This window comes from Pipistrellus hanaki (genome assembly GCF_964339955.1).
Source record: "Pipistrellus hanaki genome assembly, chromosome: 2".
Taxonomy (NCBI): Eukaryota; Metazoa; Chordata; class Mammalia; order Chiroptera; family Vespertilionidae; genus Pipistrellus; species Pipistrellus hanaki.
This window is the reverse complement of record NC_140504.1, coordinates 184,384,584-184,409,904: the sequence shown is the minus strand read 5'-3', so window position 1 is coordinate 184,409,904 and position 25,321 is coordinate 184,384,584. Positions and strand designations below refer to the sequence as shown.

Sequence of the window (25,321 nt, the reverse complement as noted above, 5' to 3'; positions counted from 1 at the left end):
TCCCAGCAGAGAGCACAGCACACGGAGGACACGCAGCCGCCTGACCAAAACCGTTAGGGGGGGGGGTGATAGCCGGAGGGCAAATGACGGGGTCTGCGGTGGCAATGAGGGGGGTCTGCGGTGGCAATGAGGAGGGAGAGGGTGAGGGAACTGACAGGACATGTGACTGATGGAAGGTGAGCCCAGGGGACAAGAAAGAGTTGGTGAGAACTCAGAGATGGCTCCCTTGGGTAAGCCCTGATAGATAGGAAACACGGGTGGGGGTGGAGGTGGGGCCGGAGGGGCAGGCCAGGGCGGCGCCTGGGGCCTGGGGCCTGGGGCCTGGGGCAGGCTGTTCTTGGAATGCTCCACTTCTCCATCTCCCCAAGAGTGGGTCCCCATCAATGTCCACGACTCTGCCGAAATATGGCCTCCTCAGAGAAGCCATGCTGGCCGCCCTCGCTGGGCTGACCCCTACCAATGAGTCTCCACCAGCCTGGCTGGGCAGCTCAGTTGGTGAGAGCATTGACCTGATAAGCCATGGTGGTGGGTTGGATCCCTGGTCAGGGAACACACGAGAAGCAACCGATGAATGCATCCATAAGTGGAACTACACAGTGATGTGTCTCTGTCCCCTGCCTGACACCAGTAAATACAAACAAGAGGAAGAGAGCAAATGCTGTCTTAAAAAAATCATTCTCTCCCCATACACACTCTCCACCTCCCTCCCGGCCCTCCTCATGAGTGTGACCGGGTAGCTGCTGGTTTGTATTTTACTTACGGAGTGTCTTCCTCGCTGATTTGGAAGTGCCTTCAAGTCAGGGATCCTGCTTGTTTTAGTGACTGCGTGTACCTGCTGCCAGAGTGCGGGAAGGAAGGAAGGAAGGAAGGAAGGAAGGAAGGAAGGAAGGAAGGAAGGAAGGAAGAAACTGAATGGGAGATAAGGAATTTGACTCCTAGCCTCGAGGGGATGGGGAGCCATGGAGAGTTCTGGAGGAAGGCGGCATTGGGATTCAGCTTGTGTTGCAGAAAGCTCGCCCTGGGGGCTGAGTGGAAGATGGATCTGGAGGGGAGGCAGGGAGGATGGAGGTGCCACAGGGGGAGACAAAGACATAGCACCTGGGGCTGGGCTTGGGAGCCCCCCCCCACCACCCCCCCCCCCCCGCCTGTGGGAGCCCCAGCCCCCTCCCCGTCCTCACCGCCCCCGCCCAGGCCTGTTGTCTCGGAGCCGGCGGAGGGCGGTGGGAAGAGCAGGGCTGGCAAAGCTGACACTCACTAATCACGGCCCTCACCCCGGAGGAGCCGCACTGACTGTCTGGTCTCCATGGAGACACGGCAACCTCCGGCCACTTGTTAATGGCAGCTCAACAAGGCTGCAGCAACAGGGACGGGCCTGGCCGGCGTGCCCCAGCCCTGCACCACCTGTCGCAGCCTCCTCCGCTGCAGCGAACCCCAGGGGGCGCCGGAGTTGGGGGACAGGCCCGGAGGAGGCCTGGTGGCTGGGAAGCTCCCCCAGCCCCTCCGCAGCCCCGCCTCCCTTGGCACTGCCAAGCAGCCAGAGGGCAGAGACAGTCTCTGCCCTGGCTGACTCCTCCGCAGGGCTGCTGGGAAGCTGAGCTCATGCGGGTCGCCCAGGCAGGGCCAAAGGGCTGGAGGGGGTGGGGAGGAGAGTGTGGGGGCGACCTGCCTGCCTGCGTCCCACGCACAAGAGGAATGGAGGGGAGGGCACGTTGCCTGCCCTGACAGCCCGAGGCAGGGGCCCGATTGGGAACCATCTGTCCAGAACCTCTTCCCTCGTCTGCTGTCACTGCATCTGAAATCTGAAATGCCACCATTAGCCATTCGCTCCTTTGGGAGGCATTGTGGCCGAGCACACAGACGCGGGCTTTGCAGCCAGGCAGGCCTGGGTGTGAGGCCTGGCTCCAGCGCTCCGCCTCTGGGTGTGGGTTTCTGTAGAATGGGGCCATAAGGGCGCCTGGTCAGACACACACTGCAGCGTGCATTACTGCACCAGGCCTATTCAATTTACCCCAGAAGCCTGAGCTCAATGCCTGTGACCCCTCTCAGCGGCTTTCCTTCACCCCCAGGTGAGCTGGGCGCCTCCTGCAGAGTGCTCGGGACAGGTCCCACCGCACTCAGCACCCTGCGGGTGTGTGTCCCACAATGTCCTCCCCACAGACTGCCCTTAGCTCCGGAGAGGGGTGGTCTATGGAGTAAACAGAGGAGGTGGGGAGGGGGAGAGCCTCCTGCCTTTTGTTTTCCTTCCTCCTCAGGGGCTGCTAAGCACTGGCTGAGGGCCTCTCTTCCCTTTTCTCCTTCACACCTTTGTTTATCCATCTGTCTCTCCATCCATCCGTCCTGCAAACTCTCCCAGAGAAGGACCAGATGCACCCCCAGCCTATAGGTGAGGCAGGGGCTCAATCCCGCTGCCCCAAGCACCTGAGACACACACGTGGCCAGCGGGGACCTTGGTACAGCCAGCTCCCCCATCACGTTTCTCCTGGTCCCGCCCTAGGCGACTGTCCAAGCCGAAAGGGCCCTGCGAATGGTCCAGCCCAACCGCTGCAGAGCCAGGGCCCAGAGAGGACTGTGGCTTGCCCGAGATCCCACAGCAGCTCTGTTTTGAGTTGACAATGTACCAATTATGTGGGGCTGCTTGGGAGGCGGCTTCTGGCTCTCTGGGCCCTGCTGACAGCTGTGTTCCCAGTGGCAGCTGGAATGCTGGTGGGAGGCCTGTCCGGCCTTTGCACCCTGACTCCCCAGGCAGAACCAGGTGGCTCTGGCGGGGCCCAGGGCCGGGGCGGGGGGAGGGGAGGGGATTCTCAGGGGGGCCGTGGGGTATGTGGGATGACTGGAAGAAGAGAGAGGCCGCACAGCATTGATTTTAGAGACGAAATCAAGAGCCCTGCGTTCCTCTCCCACCTCTGCCACTCGCTAGGGAATATGGGGTACATCACTGACTTTTCTGAACCTTGGTTTTCTTTTTTTTAATGTAATGATTATTTTTTATTGATTTCAGAGAAGAAGGGAGAGGGAGAGATAGAGATAGAAGCATCCATGATGAGAGAGCATCATGGATCAGCTGCCTCCTACACTCCCCCTATTGGGGATCAAGCCCACAACCGGGCATGTGCCCTTGACCGGAATTGAACCTGGGACCCTTCAGTCCACAGGCCGATGCTCTATCCATTGAGCCAAACCGGCTAGGGTTGAACCTTCGTTTTCTTCTCTGTCAAAGGGAGCTACAACACATTTTGTCACCAGTGACAGCTGTGCAGAGGCGAGGACAGAACGGATGCATCTCTGAGAGGGAAGGGGCTAGGCTGAGGCCACGGCGTGAACCCCTGTCTCCCTCCCGAGTCGTCCGCACTGAACTGACATAAGCATTGGGAGCTAGAAGGAGTGTCCAGTCTGGAATGCTCCCTTTCTGAAGGAGAAATAGGACCAGGAAGCAGGAGCCAGTGGCCCAAGGTCACCCAGTGAGTCTGGGGCCGGTGTGGGCCCGGAGCCCAGGCCAGGCACGCGGTCCCCCTGCCCAGCTGCCTTGCTTGCTCGTCCAGCCACCTTGGTTTTGTCTCCCTCCGTGAGTGGGCGCCGAACGGGCCCAGCTTCCTTCCTGCCGCCCTGCCCGCCGTCTGCCACGTTGGCAGTCGCCCGCAGCCTCCTCGCCCCTGCTGCTGCTGCCGCTGATGCAGCATCAGCAGAGACCAACCCGCAGAGAGTTTGCCCAGAAAAGCCAGGGCTGCTGGAGCAGGGCTGTGCTGGCTGGCTCTGCCAGAGGGGAGGGAGTGGGAGCGAGCCAGCAGGCAGAGGGAGGGAACAAGGGCTGAGCCAGCCTCCTACCTCCCCAGCCCCTCTCCACCCTGAGCAGCCGAGGGAGGGGGGCGGGAGGCTGTGGCGAGGGGCTGGGGCTGGGGTGTCTGTGTGTGAGCGGCAGAGAGCCCTGTCTGTCTCTGTGAGCAAGCGCACTGCAGTGTGCAGAGCGGAACAACACGCTGAAGTGATTTGTGAGGCTGTGCTTGCCTCCATGTGGACGGGTGGTGCTGTGTGTGTGAGTCTGTGCCGAATGGTGCATACCCAGGGGCCACCGTGTGTTGGTGTACGCACAAGGGGAAGCCAAGTTTGAGCACCAGCCTGTGTGCACACAGGGAAGACAACCAACCGTTAGCGACCGGGAATCCAGTCTGTGTGTACACAATAGGGTCAGCTCATGGGTTTGAGTCTGTGTACTCAGCTCATGTCTGGGTGTGATGGGGGCTCCTGTGAGCTTGTTAGGCACGAGAGGAGAAGGACATGGCTGTGAGTTTGGGCTCATCTGTGTGCGCATAGGAAAATGCTGCATGTAGCTGTGATTTTAGCATGTGTCTCTGTGCCCAGGAAGACACCGTGTAACCACGTGGGCTAGTGCAAATGCCCAGGGTCTAGGCGGGCAGTGTCTCTCTCCCCACAGACCCTGCAATGCAGCTATCTATGGCGGTGCAGGGGACCACCATGTGTGGCTGTCTGTGCTTGGCTGTGTGCACGAGAGAACAGGCGGCACTGGCTTTGTGTCCCTGTGTCGCAGCCGCACAGGGCGGTGGCGGTGGCGGGGCTGTGCTGTGCAGGGAGACAATGTGCTATGGTTTGCACTTGTTTCCCTGCATGGCACAGCCAGCGTGTGACTGTGCCTGTGCGTGTCTGTGAGCACCGCGTGCTGGAAGCCGTGCGTGCTCCTGAGTGTGTGGGGAGCCGCGGGGAAGGAGGGGGAGGACATGGCTGTGTTTGTACTTGCCTGTGAGCCGGGGTCAGATGCGCTCCGTGTGCTGCCTCCTGTGTGCACAGGTGGCCGCTGTGTCCAACCGTGTCTTTGTGTGTTTCGGGTCGTCTGAATGCGTGCGGGAGGAGGACACGGAGGGAGGACTTGAGTGCGTGCCTGTGCAGGCACCTTGAACGTGGCAAGTCTAAGAAATGTCGGCCTTCTTGGCAGCGGATCCGGGCTTGGTTCCACTGGGGGTGTCTGCAGAGAGGGGCTCTTAGAAGGGACGTGCTTGAACGAGAGAGACAGGAAGGGAAGGGGGGGCCAGCCCCAGCCTGGGGTTTCCAGGAGGGAAAGCCAGACATTGGAACTTGTCAACGCTACCTCCTTCCCCGCCCCCACCTCCCGGCTGCTGCCTCCCCTCCTGGCGCCTGAGAGCTGCTGGCAGCTGGACAGACAGAAAGACAGTGCACACATAGACTGGCTCACCGGCCCAGAGCCCCAGTGTGAGCCCCTAAACACACAAGCCTGCACACCAAACGTCCAGGAGGACAAAGGACGGGACTAAGACTGGGGGTGGGGGGCACATGTGTTTCTATGTTTTTGGGGGCAGGGGGTGCTATTGGCCTCTGGTGTATCAACTCAGAAAGGAGGAGGCTGCAGGGAGGGTGTGGGAGAGAGGGGAGAGCCTTCGGGGGGAGGGCTCTGACTGCTCTAATCAGGCTCCCAGGGCTCCCAGCCCCTCCCTGATTAGCTAGACGCTGCAGCGTCTCTGAGAAGCTCGCTGCCTCTGAAATCACTGAGCGCCACTCCCTCTCTGCACAGAGCGGAAGAGAGCCAGAGAGGGGCAGCAGCTACTCTGGGCAGCACAGCAGAGGCAGGACTGGAACCCAGGGACTCTCTCTCCCAGTTGTGCCTGCCGGGCATGCTGCGTGGGCCAGTCCGTCCCCTTCTTCCCGTGGCTCATTTAGCACCTTCTCCCTCCCAGGTCTTCAGGATGGAGAGATAGATTGTCCTGAGTGACCTGTTCGCTTGTTCGTCCATCTGTCTGTCACAAGGTTCCGGGGCCCTCTAGGGCAGCAGAACCTGGAAGAGGAGAGTTTGGTTCTTGGCCAATTGTTCCTGGGGAGGTGGGGGTGGGATGGGGAGAGGGAGGAATTGGAGGAAAGGAACTCACGGAGAGAGGGAGGAGGGGAGAAGCGTGAAGGAAGGGGCCCGGGGGCTGAGGGCGGATCCAGGAAGCATAGATTCTCCTTCCTGTCCACTTCCAGCCTGGGCACCAGGGGCAAAGTCTGAGCTCAGGGGGAGTCCTGCCCCTTGGGGACTGGGATAGGGACCCCAGGGTTTCTCTATGGCCTGGACTCAGCCCGTAAAGCCAGGGCAGCAGGGCGGAAATCTTGGGGACAGCATTCTGTGTGCTTGTGTGGCGTGCAGTCACCAAACTCACCTACTGAGAGAGGAGGGAGGGGTTTGCGAGGAAGGTGGGTGTGAACCTGGGTATACATTGAGTTAGGGTATGTGGCCTCTTCTTTGGAACATGGGAGTTGGGTGTGTACGTCCAAGTTGTGAGTGTGCTAGGACTCTGTGTGTACACCTGTGAACAGGTTTGGATTTCACAGGGTGAGGGGGAAATTGTAGGAGTGTGTGCATGTGTGTGACTGTAACAGGCGGAGAGAGAAATTTTACTGAGGGAAAGGTTGTGTGCCTGTGTGTGTGGAGTGCATGAACCTGGAGGCTGTATTCTGTGTCTGTAGGTAGGTAAATTATATAGTTACGTACAGTGTGTGTGTGGTTGAATTTATGTGTGTATATGTGTTTGGACTGCATGAATATATGTGAAGTGTGCAATTGCATATGTGTACTGCTGTGTCCACACATCTGTGATTTTTTTTTGAGGTACATAGTGAAGTTTGTATGAGTCTTGACTATGGGTTACGTGTGCAACTGTATGTATTTGTGGGGCAGTGAATGTTAGAGAACTGTTTAAACATGTGGTTGTATATTTTGGGGGATTGGCTTATATGTGTAGTTCTTTGTTTATTTTTTGTTTTTTTTGTCAAACTTCCCCTGCCAGAATGTAAACTCTAAACGGGGTGGAATTTTTATCTATTGTGTTCATGGTATCCTTAGTATTGAGAATAGTGTCAACACACAGTAGACACTGAATCACATTTTTTTGAATGAATGATGAATGAGTGTGTACTTGCTTGGCTAGATGTGTGAAGTGTGAGATATATATGTATGTGATATATATAAATTAGTGTGTGTGTGTGTACATGTATCTGGGTATGTGAATAGATGTATTTTGTGTCCAGGTGTGAGAGGTGTTTGTTTTTATAAATATTTTTATTGATTTCAGAGAGGAAGGGAGAGGGAGAGATTGAAACATTAATGATGAGAGAGAATTGTTGATCCGCTGCCTCCTGCACGCCCCCTACTGGGGATCGAGCCTGCAACCCAGGCATGTGCCCTTGACAGGAATCGAACCCCAGACCCTTCAGTCCGCAAGCCGAGGTTTATCCACTGAGCCAAACCGGCTAGGGCCAAATGTGGGATGTTTTAGGCATAAGTGAGTGGCATGTGACCAAATTTGAGCAGAGGTGCGTGTGTGCCTCCAGGTTTGTGGCTGTGTGCCTAACACTGTGCCACATGTGTGAGCCTGGGGAGTAGTGGGGGGCGGCTGTGTGCGTGCACAGTGGTGTGTGCGTGTGCACTGCGCATGGGGGCGGGAAGGCGCTGTCGGCTTCTCCCAGCCTTCAGCACTCACTCAGCTTCACCCCAGGTCGCCTGCTGTGAAATGTCAGTGGCAGAGAAGCTAAAAATATCCCTTCTCCTCCTCCTGCTCTCTGCTCGGGCTGATGGGGCTGTGGGGCCCCAGCAGGCCCCTTGGGCCCTGGGGGGAGGAGGAACTGGTGGATGCGGGGCAGGGTGTGGGGTAAAGAGAAGGAGGCCCTTCTCGGCACACTCCCTCCCCCCTTTCCTTTTGGGCTCCACAGCCAGGCCCCGGGTTCCCCTCTGTCAGGAAGCCCTCAAGAGCCCCCCAGGAGCTGCCACATGTGTGCATGTGTGTCTGCCTGTGGTATCCAGGGCTGCCTGGGAGGGAGATACGGTCTCCATCAGCCTGGGGCTCATCTGGACAAGGCCTCTCTGTCAGTCCAGGGGCTCTGGAGGACGGAGCTTCAGATGGGGGCTCTGGGGGCTGGGCTGTATCTTTCCACTCCGTCCGGGGACTCCAGGGAAAGAGCTGGCGCTGCTTCCTCCCTCGAGCGGAGGGTCAGGGGTGCGGCCCGGCCGTATGGGCCCGTCTGGTGCCGGCCCAGCGGCCACTGGCGCTCACTGACCCCAAGGCACATCTGCTGCTGCTCAGGGCTGTGGGCAGGGAGCCGTCTCAGCTCTGCCCACGCCCCGGGCAGGCATGTGTTTGTTACGGGTCTGCGTGTGGGTGTGGTGTGACGTGTCGGGGCCTGTGGTCTTTCGGGGACCTCTTCCCATGTTGGGCTCCTGGGCGTGTCTCCGCCGACGGCAATGGTGTCAGCAGCCGCCTGCCTCGAGCGTTCTAGGCAATCGATACACGCTGGCGGCATTGTGAGTTTTTCTGTGTGCGTGTAGGTGGCTCCATGGGTGGGTCTGGGTTTCTCTCTTTCATAGTGCAGACCTGCAAACTCTAGCCGGAAGGAGCCGTGTCCGTGTGAGAGGTGCTGGGTTGACACCCGGGTGTTTCCGTGTGTCTCTGCCGGACGGTGAGTGCCTGCGTGTCCTCTGCATCACGAGGTTTGTGGGGATGTCTGTGCTGGGCTTCCGGTCACTGGGTGACGGTGTGTGTCTCTGTCTGCCTGAGTATCACCGTGTCAGCAGGCATCTCTGCGCCTGTGCGTGCGGCCTGAGTCAGTTGGATGTTTGTGGGTCTGTGTGTCCACGTGTCCCTGTGAATGCCGGTGTTCTCTGTGTGGGTGGAAATCTAGGCACAAGCTCTCCCCCAGTCCTTGCTTAGTCTCCCACCATTCTGTGCTGAAGGCCTCAGGTTGTGTGTGTGTGTGTGTGTGTGCACAATCAACTTTCCCCAGCACCAAAGTCTCCAGCTCTGAGCTCGGCCCGCCCACTCCCTCTGGCTGGACTGGAGGTGGGAGCTGAAGCCCAGGGCAGGCAGGCACAGAGCCCACCGCAGCTGGGGCCGGGGCCAGGTTGCCACCAGGGCCCTGCCTCAGCTTTCCTCCAAGCAAGCGCTAAGCCAGAGCCTCAGTTACATGTAAACACCAGCTGTGTCAAGACTGCGCAGCTTCTTCTAGGTCAACAGACAGCTGTGGGGTTGCTAGGCAACCGCCTGGCTCCCCCCTCCATCAGGCCCCCCTCCCACTGCCTGTACCTGCAAACCCTCTGCCGGCTGCCCCCACCTCAGGGTACCGCCGGGCTCCTCCATGCCAATTAAAACAGTGGGGCTGCGGGGGGAGGAGGGGTCACGGCTGGGCTGCGGTGAAAACAGGGCTCTGGGATTGGGATCAAGGTATTGGGGTGGCGTTAACCCTGCCCGTGCCGCTGCCCCCCTCCCCTCGGGCCTCAGTGCCTCCTCCTCACCACCACGTCACCAACCATACAGAACAGAGCTGGAGGGATGGTAGCTGATGCCTCCCCCCCACAGGTCTAGGCAGGACTGGAGAGATGCTGGAAGCAGCTGGGAAGAGAGGCATGAGGGCTGTGTTGGGGATCGGCCTGTGCCCCACCCCAGCCTAGCCCAGGGCAGAGAAGGGTTAAGTCTCCCCTTTATTTCCCCCTCACAGGACTGCTGCCCCCACGTCCAGAGCAGCACCTGCGCTCCCAGCTGCATGCCCTGCGGTGCCCGCTGGATGCCCGCGTCCAGGCAGAGCAGCCCCGCAGCGCCCAGGCCCTCGGCCCCGCCTGGCCCGGGGCCTCCTCTGCGGGTCCTGCCGCCAAGCGCCTCCCGATTGCCCCCCAGGCCGCGGGGTGGGGGTGCGGGGTGGGGGCTCAGACTCTGAGTGGGGAGCTCGGACCCGCAGCGGCCGGGCTGGGGCGGCCTTGGAGGAGCGGGAGGAGCCGGAGGAGGCGGCAGGCGGGGAGGCTGCACCCCTGGCCGCCCCATTAGTATGCGGCCACGCTCCCCTCGCCATGGCAACCGCTCCCCCGCGCCTCGCAGCCGGGCCGCCCCGGGCGGGCGCAGCGCGCACCTCTCCTCCCACAGGTGGCGGCGCGCACCGGCGGGCACGCACCCGGGGCCCCCGCGGGCGGGCTGGGGGCGCCAGGTGCGCCCCCGTGGCCTGTGGGCGGCTCCCAGGTGCTCCGGGAGGAGCCTCCAGGGGCCGGGGCGGGGCGGCGTGCACTGCGGAGGCTCAGCCCGTGCCCCATGCCCCGGGTGCTCCTCAGGGTGCCTGTGTGCCTGTCTCTGGCGTCCTGGAGGGTGTTTGCCTGGCTGTGCTCATGGTTCTGCCTCTCCATTCCTGATCGCACGTGGCTGAGTAGGATTGCCACGGAGTGCGACTGTCTTTGCTAACCTTTGTGCCTGCGTGAAGGTGTGTGCTTCTGTCTGCATGCCCTGGGCCCTGGGTTTCCTCTAGATGTATGCCCAGGGGTGCCTGTACCCGGAGGAGTATGTCTCTCTGTGTGTGTGTGTGTGTGTGTGTGTGTGTGTGTGTGATCCCTCGGTGTCTTCTGTGACCCTCTGCATCCTGGTGTGCTCCGGGCACAGCTGCATGTGGCCATGTGTATCTGTCCGTGTGCATTCCCTCTGAGTCCCCGAGGACCCAGCTCTCCATGTCGCCGTGTTCCTGCGAGGGCCCTGAGTGTGTGTCCTGGGGTGTGGCTGTGTCCAGGGGCTGCTGGCTCGGTGCCCTCCTCGGCTTCGCTCCCTGCTGCCTGAGCAAGCCGACACCTGCTGCCTGAGCACGGGCCCTCCCCGCCTGGCAAGGACAAGAAAGGACAAGGATACCGAGGAGACCTGGAGACAGAGACAGAGAGACTTGGAGGGGGAACGCAGAGAGCCAAGTCGGCTGGAGACGTGGTGACCTGGCGTCATGTGACCCGCCTTTCAGTCCAAGACCCAGGAGAGGGAAACAGAGACGGACATTAGGCAGAGGGCGGCCCCGGCTCACACAGAGACCCAGAGCACCACGTCAGAACCGCCGAAAACAGGCCAGAGATCAAGATGTGGGGCCCTGGCCTCCTCTGTCTCTTTCCCTCCTTTCCTCCCACTCCAGAGTTTCCAGCCCTCGCCATGCCTCCTCCTCCACTTACCCTGGCCCTGGGGCTGGAACCCCACCTCCTCCAAGCAGCAGCTGGCGTGTGTGTGTGTGTGTGTGTGTGTGTGCATGTGCCACCATCTGTGTGCTGTTCTGGGCTAGTGACCACCTTGCTCACAGCCCTCCCTTACTCCCTCTCCCCACCCCCACCACAATTGGTCATATTTTCTCAAGCCCAGATCATGCACACATGCCACACAGTCAACCATACTCATTCAAACCCCGAAACACGCCCAGGGTCTCCCTGTCTCTAACACATCTGCACATACAGCCAGAAGATCCACCCGCACAGCTGCACCCAAGACCTACTTTCCTAAGCTCTGCCCTTCACCCCTCAGCAGGCTCCGAGGAGCTGCAAACCTCTGCCACCCACAGGGAAAGCAGAGGACCAAACCGGCCAGTTCCATCAGGCTACCCGCAAAGGCACGGCCCCGTCTCTTTTGTTCACTGTCGTGGCCTGGGACATACCTGAAATCTTGTAGGTGCTTAAGAACTATTTGTTAAATACATTATTTGTTATATAAATGTGTGTATAGTGTCTAACAGTCATTCAGAGAATCCATAGTAGTTTACAGCCACTCAGTGAAAAACATGAATGCACCCCATAGTGTACACACAAGAAGGCATCTGATACACACCTAGGACACCTTCCATATAGGTGTGTGCACACAGGTGCCTGCTTGTGTGCAAACAGTATAATACCTAGGTTAGAGGTTCTCAGCGGTGGCTGCACAGAACCACCTGGGAGCTTTTATTTATATTTTTTTAAATCCTCACTTGAGGATATTTTCCCCATTGACTTTTAGAGAGAGTAGGAGAGAGAAAGAGAGAAATATCCATTAGTTGCCTCTTGTGCGTGCTCTGACCAGGGCCTGGGCCAGGGAGGAGCCTGCAACCCCGGGCATGTGCCCTGATTGAATCGAACCCGGGGACCCTTGGGTCCAGTTTGGTGCTCTATCCACTGAGCCAAAGTAGTTAGGACCCACTTGGGGGAGCTTTAAAAAATTCCAATGCCCAGGCCCCACCCAGTTCAATAATCTCAGAATCCCTAGACTGGGAACCACCGATCTAGATGAATGGACTCAGAAATGTTGACAGTGGGGTTATTGCCAGGAATGGCAGTGAAGTAGATTTTAACAGTGAAGCAGACTTCTACAATCTAGCGTTTGAACCCTGGTGTCACTGTTTACTGAGTGGTCTTTGTAAATTACCTCTCTATCTGTAAAATGGTGATAATTATCGTTACAATAAAAAGCCTCGTAGAATTGTGAAAACGGAATGAGTTCATACACACACACACCCACACACCCACATATATATGTTAAATGTTTAGAACAGTATCTGGGACATAGTGTTATAATTGTAAAATTATTTCTGATTTCTATTTGTATAATTTAAATTTTTATTATAGAACAAATCATTTTTTGGATGAATTTTATGAACAGGGTCCCCCCCCTAAACTGTTATGAAAAGGCCAGGGCTCAGAGTCGGATTCCAGGCCAACCTACTTCTGTCACTTCCCATGTAATCTTGGACAAGCCACTTACTCCGAGTCTCTGAAGCTGTCTTTTCATTTGTAAGTGAGGTGAGTATCTTTCTCTACGTCAGCGATTGTTTTGAGGAATAAACACCTCCAGGAAGTATTTAATAAAAGGTAGAACTGAAACCGGTTTGGCTCAGTGGTAGAGCGTTGGTCTGCGGACTGAAAGGTCGCAGGTTCGATTCCGGTCAAGGGCACACCCTTAGTTGCAGGCACATCCCCAGTAGGGGGTGTGCAAGAGGCAGCCAATCGATGTTCATCTCTCATCGATGTTTCTAACTCTCTGTCCCTCTCTCTTCCTCTCTGTAAAAAATCAATAAAATATATTAAAAAAAAAAAAAAAAAAAAAAAAAGGTGGTAGAATCCAAACATCTAGGGGCTAGTGGCCTTATACATTCTGGGATCAGGGGTGGGACTGTGGCGATTGTGGTAAGAACAGATCAGAGCGCTGTGCCATGGCTGGTTGTCTAAGTTGGTTAGAGCATAGTCCTGTACACACCAAAAGGTTGTTGGCTCGATTTCCAGTCAGGGTGCATAACAGGTTGTGGGTTCGATCCCCAGGTGCAGTGAATATGGGAGGCAAGAGAGATGTCTCTCTCTCTCAAATCAATAAGAACATATCCTGTGTGAGGATAAAAAGTAAAATAAATAGGGTAGCACCCACCCTCCCCCACCCACCTGGGCAGGGTCTCTGTTGTCCTTTCCCCAAGGCCCCAGGGCCCAAGGGCACAGAGAACCTTAGATCCCAAAGGCTGGGCCTTGGCCTTTGGAGTTTGTTCTCCAAAATACATCTCAGCTCTCTTGCCCCTTACTGAGCTATAGAACCCCGCCCTCCCCCATTATCTCGCTGACCCCTCCTTTCAGGGAACCTGCTTTCCTTACCAAGCCTGCCTTCCATCCCCAAAACTATAAGCTCTTCTCCGAGTTCCCATCTCTCTCCTGATGCCCCTCCTTTTTTAAAGAATCCTCACCAGAGGCTATTTTTTTCCATTGATGTTTTTAGAGTGGAAAGGAGGGAGGGGGAGAGAGAAACTTTCATGTGAGACACATCAATTGGTTGCCTCCCCAACACACCCTGACTGGAGCTGGGGATCAAACCTGCAACCCAGGTACATTCCCTTGACCAGAATCGAACCCACAACTCTGGCCCTTTGGTGTGAGGGGGTGGGTGCTCTAACCACTGAGCACACTGGCCAGGACACCCCTCTCTTTGTAGTTAATCCCCTCAAGTTAAGCTCTCACATTCATGAGCCCCCTTGCTGGGCTATAATCACCTCCCTGAACTCCCATTTCCTTCTTGAGCGCCCCCCCCCCTCTACCCCCACTCTTATTCTGTGGTAGCGACTCTTCCCATCTCTAGACCAATCCCAAGTGGAGCCCCCACTGGGCACTGCCTCTGCCCAGCCTGCCCACCTGGGCAGCCTCTCGGAGTCTCTTCTGCTTCCTCAGCAACCGCAGAATGTTTTCCCTGCAGGCGATTCCTGGGGCTGAACACAGCTCCTCCGGCCTCCCCGACTGGCTCCTGCCATGCCCCCCCCCCCCCCCCCCAGCCTCCTCCCTGCCCGAGTGGTCTGCCAAAGCTCTCCCCTCCCCACAGTGTCTACTCCAAACAGGCCTAACTACGTGTGACTTCCGCCCCCTGCCACCCTCTCACACCTCCAGGCCTTTGCACATGCTCCTTCCTCCTTCAGGAACAAAGCCCCGCTCCCCCTCCGGCCTCCCCGCTCCCCGCCCCCCCCTCCCATCTCTCGGCGCGGCGGCTGGAGCTCAGTGCTGATGCCTCTGCTCTCACCACGCAGGAGGGTGCGGCCTCCGGGACGCGGAGGGGCCTCGGTGGGCGGATGAGCCGTCACACCCAGCACAGGTGCTGCGGTTCTCTTCCCCGCCCCGATCCGAACCCTCCGGCCTCCTCTTTCAGACAGGGCTGCCCGCAAGGTGGGGGTCTGTGTTGCTTTTACATTTCGTACATTTTAGAAAAGTATTTGCAGTTGCTGGTTTGTGAGAAAGGACTCACCTTGGGCTCCCCAGGCCTGGCCCTTGCTGGCTGGGTCAGGGAGGGAGGCCACGGGGAGCTGGCCACGGGGAGCTGGCCCCTGGGGTCTCCCTGAGCCTCAGCAGGGAGGGCCAGGGAGCGGCCATGTTGGACAGAGCTTTGACATACAGTGGGCCGATGGGAAAAGCTGCTGCTAAAGACCAGGCAGCCCAGCGTGGCCCTGGGGTAGTCAAGCAGCCCAGTGTCCCAAGGTCAGGGAGTGGGAACCAGCTCAGTTCTTCCGGGCCCACCAGAAACCAGCACAGGATTACGAGTTGTCTCTGCATTTCCAGCGTTTACAAAAGCTGCCAGGAAACCCAGACTCAGCACTGGGGGCTCGGGAGGGGAGAGAGAAAGCAGAGGAAGGGGTTACTGGCTTAGCCGCTCCCTGCAGTTCACAGGGACAGATGGAGGTGTATTGGAGCAAACTGAGGGCCTGGGGCGAATGGGAGACAAACGGGGTGTGTGTGTGTGTGTGTGTGTGTGTGTGTGTGTGTGTGCGCGCTCCAGTCCTTGTGGGGAAGGGGGTATCTCACAAGGGTTCTTGGGCTTAGGACGGAAGGAGTGTCTCAGACAAGTGCCCCTGAACCAGAGGCTGGGGAAACAGGGCCCGGGCTTAGAGTAAATGCGGGGTCTGGAAGGAGGGGAGGTCAGGGCCCTGACTCAGAGAGGAAACGAGGACTCGGGGGAGCAGGGGTCCTAGAGGCGGGCATCCTGCACTTGGAAAAGGATGGCGGGCCGGGGCAGGGGAGACCGGGGACATGACAAAGGGCCAGAGAATGGGAGAGCTGGGACTTGGGACAGAGGAGGGGTCTTAGAGTGAGGGGAGACCAAGACCGAGGGCAGTGGTCGCCAACTCATTAGTCAACGGAGCCAAATATCAACAGGACAACGATTGAAATTTCTTTGGAGAGCCAACTTTTTTAAACTTGAACTTCTTCTAACGCCACTTCTTCCAAAGAGATTCGCCCAGGCTGTGGCATTTTGTGGAAGAGCCACACTCAAGGGCCAAAGAGCCGCATGTGGCTCGCGAGCCGCAGTTTGCAGACCACGGGCCTAGGGCAAAACGAGGTGCTTAGAGGCAGAATCCCTGCACCCAGGACACCCAGGACACAGTGAACGGACCAGGGGCCAGACGTGCTAGGGGCAGACCGGGGAGCCAGAGGCAGGGAGGCTCAGGGCCTGTCGGGTAGTGGGCCCGGATGTGAGGACTCTGACCTCAGGCAAAAGGGGAAACAGAGAGGGAGGGACCACAGAGCAGTATTTCACCTTCTCTGGGTTCCCAGTGCTGGTGACAAAGCCCAGACATAGCCCTCCTCCCCGCCCTCCCCCCGCCCTCCCCCTTCACAAGACACAAGGTGTGTGTGTGTTTTTGTTTTTTTTTGCTTTTTTTTCATTTCTTTTTAATACAAACTTGGATCTTTGGGTGTGTCCTGCCAACAGAAAACAACAACAACAACAGAAGAGAAAACCCAAAAGAGTGAAAAATAAGAAAGAAAGAAAAAAAAAAAAGCTCCCACAAGAGGTTCTTCTCCCTCCCCCCCCCACCATGCGAATTTGCACACCACGGGACCACAGCAGGTTTACAGAATGCAATATACAATCCACGATTTATAATAAAACAGTATATACAATAAATAGGATATTGTTCATTTTTGTCAGACGACCTGCAGATAAATTTCTCAGTGCACACTGGCAGGGCTCTGGACACCTCGAGGCCCTGCTTGCAACCTCTTCCACGCTCTCTCTCTCTCTCTCTCTCTCTCTCTCTCTCTCTCTCTTTTTTTTGTCTTTTTCTAAAATTGTGTTTTGTTTTTTTAAGTTTTGTACATTTTTAAAAAGTATTTACAATTGCTGGTTTTGTGCAGAAGGGGCTCACCTTGGGCTTCTGCGTGGAGGAGATGGGGGGTTGGAGGAGATGGGGCTGCAGGGGGTGCAGGTGGGGGGTGGGAGGCAGAGGGGCAGGCGCTCCTGCCGGAGGACGATGTGGACGCTGGGAGGGGTCTTGGCGTTGATTTTCTGAAAGCTGCAAAGAGACAGAAGAGAAGAGGCTGAGGTCAGCGGCAGGCAGACACGGAGCTCTGAGAACAGGGAGGCTGAGGGTGGGGCCCCACCTACTTCCTACCAGGACCCCACTGTTCCTCCTCCAAACAGCTCCCCGTGAAGCTCGGGGCTGCTTCTGGCTTTCTCTGAGCTCAGTTTCCCCATCTGTAAAACCATGTGTGGTCCACGGCCTACTCCACGGAGAGGGAAAGGATGTGCTGGGTGAGTGGTTGGAGATCCAACACTTGAACTCTAGCCTGGCTGGCATGGCTCAAGGGTTGAGCATCAACTTATGAAACAGGAGGTCATGGTTCAATTCCCAGTCAGGGCACATGCCCGGGTTGAAGGCTCAACCCCCAATGTGGGGCACGCAGGAGGCAGCAATCAGTAATTCTCTCATCGTTAATGTTTCTCTCTCTCTCTCTCCCCCTCTCTCTCTCTTCCTCTCTGAAATGAATACAAATATATATTAAAAACAAAACGAAAACTTGAACTCTAGAACCAGACACAGCTAAGTTCAAATGCTAGCACCACCATTAATAGCTCTATGACCTAGGGCAAGTTGGGGAATCTTCTGAGAGCCTCAGTTTACCCATCTGTAAAAAGGGGACAACAGAACTATTCCATAGGTTTGCTGGGAGGATTTAGCGGTTCGAGGCAGAGTAAGCCTGGTACATAAATGCATTAATAAAGACACTAATTACTAGTTGTTATTCTTTTCCTGGGGCCTGGGCCAGCTAGTCTCTCCAAGGCTGGTCTTCCTCATGCGACAATGAGTTTAGTCATTCTTCCAACCGAGGCTGTTCTGAGGAATGACATGATGGAGAAGACGGGGCCTTAGCACAGCACAGGTGTGAACTGCAGCTTTAATTTCTTCTAAATCTAACCCTCTTCCAGCCCCCACCAATGCCATTCTGTGTCTCAGAGAGGTGAGGTGAGGAGGAAGTCTGTCTGAATAAAGGAATAAAGAAATCGCCCAACACAATAGCATCTGTGTTTGGCTGCACCTCCTGCCTTCCCGGAGTCCAGGAACTCCCAAGTCCCTGGTCCCTACCGTCACCAGACACTTTCCCTAGAAGGGCCCTGGGGTACTGACTCCCTACCCCGACCCCAGCTTTGCTGGGATGAGCAGGAAGGTGCCCAGCGGGACAGGGATGGGCTCAGTCATTCTCAATTCGCCCAGTCATTAGCCCGACCCTTCCAGAGCTCTGTTCTCTCCGAGCCCTGACATTCACATCTCCCACACTCGGGGAGTGACCGCCCCGCCAGAATCCAGGGGCAGGTGAGGGTGTTAAAAACACCTTCGAAGGCTCCTCAGCGAGCCAGCCCGCCCTCCCCCACCCGCAGGAAGCGGCAGCCACAGAAAGCCTTTCCTCCCTCGTCCTCTTCTTGGCTTCCCTTCCCAACAGGCCACATTGAAATTCTGCTCAGCCTCGGCTGTTGTCTGCTGGGCAGTCAGCCCCGGGGAAGACTTTTGTCCTGAGGTTGGACTTGCCAGGGATCCCCCAAGGCCAGAGCACCCAGGTGGGCTCCCCAAGGTGGGAGCAGCACCCCACCGAGGCGCCTGGGCCCAGGTGGCAAACAGAGATGGGAGGGGGAGGGCGGAGCGGCATCTTTGTTCGGCTGTCAGGTCCCTGCAGCGGAGGGGAGGGTGGAACATTAGCCGCAGGGGTAAGAGGTGTGCCAGGTAGGGTGACAGCTATATTGCGACTGGGGGGGGTGGTGATTGGTGGAACAGCGGCTCTTGGGGCAAGGGGTGCGGTGGATGGCTGCCAGGCCGCCACAGGCAGGGGATAAACAGGAGCAGCTGCAGAGATAAGCAGGGTGGCCATTAGCAGGGCTGGGAGATGGGGGGGAAAGGTGCAGCTGAAGGGCTGGAGGCACCGATCTGCAGGACAGTTCTCTGCGGTTTGAAAACAGCTGCGGAGCTAAGGAACCTCCTGTTGGGGTGATGGGTATAACGTGTTGGGGAGACAAAAGAGGGGGAGACTTAGAATGGGCTGCTCCAAACCACTTAGCGTGGATTCTAACAAACCCCAGCCTCTCCTGCTCCCCCGAAGGGCCCCAGGGCAGGCTGGGAGCCTCCTCACAAATCCCTGTCACCCCCACCCCCTCCAGCCCTTAGCCACTGCCAGTGACCCTCTCCAAGCCGGGTCTCCATGGTGATCTCAGCCCAGCAGGCAGCTCCTGCCAGAACCATTCCCATGGTGCCCGTGGCCAGGCAGCGGGGAGGCTTTCTCACCCTCTGCTAAGCCATCCTGTCTCACCTTCCTCCTCCCACCGCCCGCCCCAGCTTTCAGGACTTGGCCGGAATCTGGGGGATGGTGGGGGAGGGGGAATCGAATCCAGAGGCTCCTGAGCAGGGGAGGATGGAGAAGCTGCGGCCATGTAGAACCCTGCCCTCACTAGGTTCAATTTTCCACAAAATGGAAGCAAGGCTGACGTGCCAGGTGGCCCAGGGCTGCCGCTGGAGACAAAGCAGAGAACACGGCTGCTGGTCCCTGGCCTTGAGGGGCTCACGGAGCAGAGAAGGAAGCAAAGCAGACCCCAAACCAGGAAATTACAAGGCAGGGAGAGGAGGACTGTGCCAAGGGAAGCCCTGGGGGGGAGGGGGCTCCAGGGGCACAGAGGGGTGCCTGGCCCAGCCTTGGCAGGAGGCATGTGGCTTTTGTCCTCACTGCTGAGCACAGAGCCCTGCACATGCTGGGTCAAGAGTGTGTGCTGACTGAACGGCAGTGAAGATGGCAAAGACGGGTCTAAGTCTGAGCAGCATGTCAAGGTCCAGCTCAGGTCCTGCACACCTCCTGGATGCTGCCTCCACCACCCTGTTACCATAGCTACCAGTGCACTTGTCATTCCCTTTCCTGCTCCTCCAGGGCAGACTGTGTGGTACCTCTGTGTCCCCAACACCAGCATGTGCCTAGCGCCCCAGGGCACCAGCCACTGTTCATGCGACTTAACCTTTTAGTGCCTCCATGATGAAGGACTGCAGAGTCACACGCCACCAAGTCCTCCTGCTCTAGCGGTTTTACTGACTGAGGTGTCAGGGCATGAAATGGTCTCTGCCTGTCAGTGGGGGCTGGCACTGGGGGGCACTGGGCAGGGACTCAAAGTGCTGCAGATCATGTACAATCAGCTTGTCTGGAGAGAGCGGCCCTCCCACGAGAGGAGCACACATCCCGTGCTCATTTACAGAACAGCAGACATATATTCGCACCCGCTAACTGCAGGCCCCGGCTAAGACCTAACCCCCACTCCCGGGATCAAACAGGGCAGCGGGGCAGAAGCCAGAAGAGTCCACGGAACGGAACTGACTTGCTGTGCGACCTGGGAAAAGCCCTTTCCCCCTCTGGCCTCCAGCTGCTCGGGAAAGTAAGGGGATTGGGCGGTAATGGGAGAGAGCTCCAGGCGCTGAGAAAGGCTCCAGAGACAAGTGGCCAGAGGCAAGCCACAGCTGCCCAGAGGCTAGCCCACCCCAACGGACACTTCCAGACCAGCAAGCCCCTCCAATGTGGAGAGGACACTGGTCGAGAGAGAGAGAGAGAGAAAGAGAGAGAGAGAGAGAGAGACAGAGAGAGAGAGAGAGAGAGACACAGAGAGAGAGTTGAGGAGGGCGGGGCTTCCAACTGGGAATGGGCAGGCTGTGGGGGGAAGCTCCTTCCATACTCCAGGGAAGTTTAAAAAAAAACCCGAGTCCAGCCCAGGCTAGTGTTTCTCAATGGTTAGAGCATCATCTCACGCACAGAAGGGTCATGGGTTCAATTCCTGGTCAAAGGTACCTGGATTGCAGGTTCAATCCCTGCCCCCAATTGTGGTGTGTGTGGGAGGCAGTCAGTCAATGTGTCTCTCTCACACTGATGTCTCTCTCTCTCTCTCCCTCTCCCCCACTCCTTCCAGTCTCTCTAAAATCAATGGGAGAAACATCCTCAGGTGGTGATGAACGGAACGTAAATAAATAAAATGACCTGTGTCCACCAGAGTGGTGCTTCTTCAGCTCCAGCTTCCCCACGCCCTCCTTCGGGGTCCCCCTTCCTCCTGCTGGACAGACAGGGACGCTAGGGGGCCCAGCAGGCCTCACACCATGGCTGCCCTCCACGCTGCGTGGCCTCTGTCCACCTCCCACCTCTCGGGAGCCTCTGCTTCTTACAGGCGCTGGGAGGCGCCACCCTCACCCCTCCCGCCTCCTGAGGCCGCCTGTGTAGACAGGGATGCCAAGGCATACGTGTTGGGATGCAGCTGAAGCGGATGGAGGCTAAAGGAAGGACAAGAGAGTGGAACCGTGCGATCCCACGGGCCCTTCCTGACGCTGCCACGTGGTGCGTCCTGGCCCGGGTGGGTTGTTCTCGGAGCTCTCCAAAAGCCCAGTTAGCCCTGCCCCCCTTCTAGGAGCTGAGAGAAACCATCTTCTACCCATTCCCCTCACAATTCTCCCTCGTCTACATACTGTTCTTTGACTCAAGGGGAAAAAAAAACAAAACAAAAACCCAAACCCTGACCCTGAAATGTCTCAGGCATGATGAGATGCTGGGGAGGAGATGGGGACGGCGCACGGACATGAGTAACCGGCCCAGAGAGGCCGATGGCCTGGGGCGGACATTCCCAGGAGGGCTGTCACGGATGCACGGAGGTCTGGAGATTAATTGGGTCTGGGAAGGATCCTGGAACGCTTCTCGGAGGAGGTGATGTCTGAGCGAAAGATAGGAGCTGACAGGTGGGAGACGGATGGCGGGTAGGAAAGGGCAGCCCAGGCCAGGGAACAGCCAGAGCACAGGCCCAGGGCACGCTGGGAAGGGCGCCCGCCCCCCACTCCTGGTTCCAGTCCGGAGCCGAGAAGGGAACGCGCGCGAGGAGGTCGGGGTCGGGTCACAGAAGCAGCCTTGAATACCGGGAATACCAAGCCGGGGAGCTGGGCTTCATTTTGTAGGGAAGGAGGCTGGAGCGGGGAGGAGGCACCCTGGCCTGTGGCTCAGTTGGCTGGAGTATCGCTCCATGCACCAGAAGGTGGTGGGTTCGATCCCCAGTCAGGGCAGGTGAGGGAGGCAACTGACCATGTTTCTCTCTCACATCCATGCTTCTCCCGCCCTGCCTCCTCTAAAACCAATAAAAAGAAAAGAAACGCTTGTGAAGGTGTTAAGCAATGAAGTCCTAGGAGCAAATCAAATCGTTCAGTAAATTTTTGGGGGGCTCCAGACGCCAGGCACGGACGGACAAAGCACTCTGGGGTGGCAGTGGAGGGAACAGACCCGGGCAGGGGGACAGATGTTGGGGCAGAGACCGGGAAGGTGCCGGCTGCGCTGCCCAGGCGGCTGGGCGGGCGTTCCGGCTTCCGAAGTCTCAGATTTGTCCGAGGCCCACTTTCTGCCTCCGGGAAGCCCGCCCTGCCCACGCCCTGCCCGGGGTTCACAAGTGGTCCCTGGCACTCCTGGGGGGAGTGTTCCATTCCCCTCCCTGGGGAGGGGTGCCCACACGGAGGCTCTGCACAAACACCTATTTATAGGCTGCAGACGCCATGAGGGCAGGCCACTGCTCGTCCCGTTCAGGGGTCCCTTCAGCGCCAGCTGCAATGCGTGGCCCAGGAAGGTGTCTGGTTCATGTGCGCTGAATACAGAACTGATCTGCTTCCTCCTGCCCTCCGGCATAAACAGAGGGCACTACGGCAGCAGGCGCTGTGGTGACAAAGGTGGCCGATCTGCCAGGGGGAAAACCGTGACCTGCTACGAAGTCACAGGCAGTCTTTTTCAGATTCTCTGCACCGAGAGAGAGGACGGGCGCGGATAGGTGCGTGGGCGGGGATTCTGGCTGACCTGGGTCCCTCAGGGTGAGGCCTGGGACTTCCCTCTTCTCCCTGGCTCCCCGGGGAGAGCCGAGTTGCTAAGGCAACGACCCAGGAAGCATTTCGTCTCCCACCAAAAGCCCCGCACCCACACCGACACCCGAGAGACACCAGGCCCTCCTCGGAGGGAGTCGGGCTGAGCAGGTGGAGGAGGCCCGGCTGCGGCGTCCTGGGCGAGCAGGAAAAGGTCAGGGGTGTGTGACTCACACAGATGGGATCAGAGGCCCCGGGATTCAGGTGGCGAGGAGGATCTTATCCCCCCATTTACCAGCCACGGATTACGTGCTTCCTGTGCCAGGGACTCGGCTAAGTGCTTCACGGGTAATCTCATTTAATTCTCCTACGAGAGGCAGCAAGGTGACGTGACTCACCAGGCCACTTGTCTGGTTTGAGATGGAATCAGATTCTGCACAGAGGCCTGTCTGTGCCCACAGGCGTGCCCCCCCCCCTCCTTTCAGGGCTTCGCTCCCTTGGGTTCTCCTTCCAGGGCCACGGGGATGTGGGAGAGAAGGAGCGTGAGAGGGCACGCTCGTGGAGAGATTAGATTTCCAGGAAATGAGGGCTCAGAACAAGAAGGCCTGGCCTGAAAATGGCTGCGGGAGAGGCGAGATAGCACTGAGGGAGGACGGCCTCGGGGGATGAGGAGAGGAGCCCAGAAGAGCAGGGCAGGCGGCTGACCCCTGACGGGAGGGCCTCTTCTTGCTCGGAGCCAGAGGCAAGATCAAGTGACCTCTTGAGGTTTCAAGACACGAAGAGACAAAGCCCAGAGCAGCCGGGGCCTGGCCCAGGTCCGGGCATGCCTGCTGACCCTGGCTGGATGGTGGCCTTGGAAACTGCTTCCTGCTCTGGTCAGGCCCCAGCTGGCTAACCTTGGAAGACCTGTGACATTTCTCTTGGACTCAGATCCAGGCTGAGAGGGAGCAGCGAGGGAGGGGGACTCGAGATTCCGAACACCTTGGAGGGCCCTTCCTACCCTCCCACCCTCTCCCCCGGCATGGCAGGGCCCCCGGGAGCCAGCCTGTCTGGCTTCGCTTTCCATCGAAGGGACTAGAGAAGCTGCCTGTAAGGGCCCGGGTGCCCGCGACCCCCACCCCCTTTATCCTGTCCCATGAGCTCAGCGCCCAGACCGGTTTGGCCCCACATCCTATACTCTGGCTCCTCTGAGCTCTCCTCTTCTGGTTCCCGTTGGGATGTGACCTGCCCTGGCCCACAGTTCCCTCTGCCTGGGATGCCCCTCCGCCCTTCTCCAGTGTCCAAATCTTGTCTACTCTTCAAGGTCGAGCTAAAATGCAGCTTCTTCCACGGAACCTCAACATCCATTTAAGATGTCAGGCCCAGGAACAGCTGCAGGGAACATCCAACCAATCTGTCATGCTGTGGGTGGGGAGGCAGGGGTGTGGGGTGGCGGGGGAGCAGGGTGGCGGGGATGTGGGGTGGGGGTGATGACAGAACTGGGTTCAGATGCTGGCTCCACCGCTTACTAACTGTGGGTCCCCTGGGCAAAGTCCGCAGCTGCACCTGTTTTCCTCCGCTCCCGGGCTGAGGGTGGGGACTCACCTCCCTGGCTGCTGTACACAGCGCCCAGCACGGAATGTGTCCCTTCCCCACCAAAGGGGCAGAGGGAGGACTTCTGACCTCAGCACCCACTTCCCGGAGCACAGGCTTTGTGGCTCCTGCCTCTTGGCGCCTGCCCCTTCCCCCAGGTGTGCTCAGGCTCTTTGTGTACGTGTGTTAGCTCCCTGGGGTGGACGCTGGCCTCTGAGAACAGAGGTCTCCCACATCTGGCCCTGGGATGGGCATGGAGGGGCTCAAGATGTGGCTTCTCCCGTGCCCGGCACCGAGCGCTCCGTCTGTGGGTGACCGAGCCTGGCACTGCCCTCTCGGCTGAAGCCCTGCTGACAGTGACCCTCTCGCTGCTACCTCTTCTTCCTCACCATTCTAGGTCCCTGCACCCCCAAACCATGCTGGTCCCCACAATGACTCGTCAGTGCCTGGCCCCGGAAGGCTGTCTGAGGAGAGGGAGCTGCTGTGCTGTCTCAGATAACGGGAGAAAGCTCTACCGCGGCCTTGGTCAGAGCCATTGGCAATGCCTGCCTGGTCTCCCTCCCTCGCCACTTGCCCTGCTCCCCGGAGACCCTTGGCCCGTCCCAGCGGAGGGCTGGCCTCAGAGGTTCCCTATTTGTCTTGAAATACAGTTCAAACTCCTTCCTGTGCCCGGCATGACTCTGGCTTTGCCGGCCTCGCCCCCTCACTCGGCATTACTGTCCTCAAAGCTGATCTCCTTCCTGCCTCAGGGCTTTGCCCACTGCTGTTCCCTCTGCCCAGAATGCTCTTCCCACTCCACCCTTGAAGCATCAGATTCGGGACCTGGTCGGCTTGCAGCAGCCTCAGGTTTTCCTCTCTGCAGTCCTCGTTACGATATTTCCCAAACGTGCTGCGCCATTCTGTTTGCAGCCTTCCTCCCCTCTTCCCCTCTAAACTGGAAGCCCCCTCCCCCCTCAACCCCCGAGGACCAAGATCTCATCGTGGTGCTCACTGTGGTGTCCCCACGCCTGGCACGTAGTGCGTGCTGGACAGATGTCTTCGGAATGACTGAATGCACTGGTCTGAGGACAGTGCTGTCAACTCCTGGCTCGGAGCAGGGAGCAGGGCCAGAATGTGGGGCTGGACGGTGTCCCAGTTCCTCCTGTGCTCAGGCCTCACTGGTGGCTCCATTATGCATCTCAGTGAGCTGTGACCTGCCCAAACACCCAGCCCCCACACCTACTTATTTCCCCTCCCAGGGCCTGGGAGGGATGGCTTTTGGATGATTTCACGTTTCTGATTATCCAGGATACATCTCCCCTCCAGTGAGAAGGATCAAGAGTTTGACATTTTAAACCCTAAGCAGCTTCCCCTTGGCTGGCTTCAG

At 58.0% G+C, this 25,321-nt stretch overlaps 1 protein-coding gene across 6 annotated transcripts in view; it reads right to left on the bottom strand.

The window, feature by feature from the left end:
* Positions 1–16,186: 16,186 nt before the first annotated feature.
* AHDC1 (AT-hook DNA binding motif containing 1) overlaps positions 16,187–25,321 on the bottom strand; it is a 65,701-nt gene continuing 56,566 nt past the window's right edge. For all 6 annotated transcript variants that reach the window (XM_084874825.1, XM_084874824.1, XM_084874826.1 and 3 more), the window contains one exon: positions 16,187–16,560. The gene's annotated coding sequence lies outside the window, so the exon portion shown is untranslated. The remainder of the gene's footprint in view (positions 16,561–25,321) is intronic.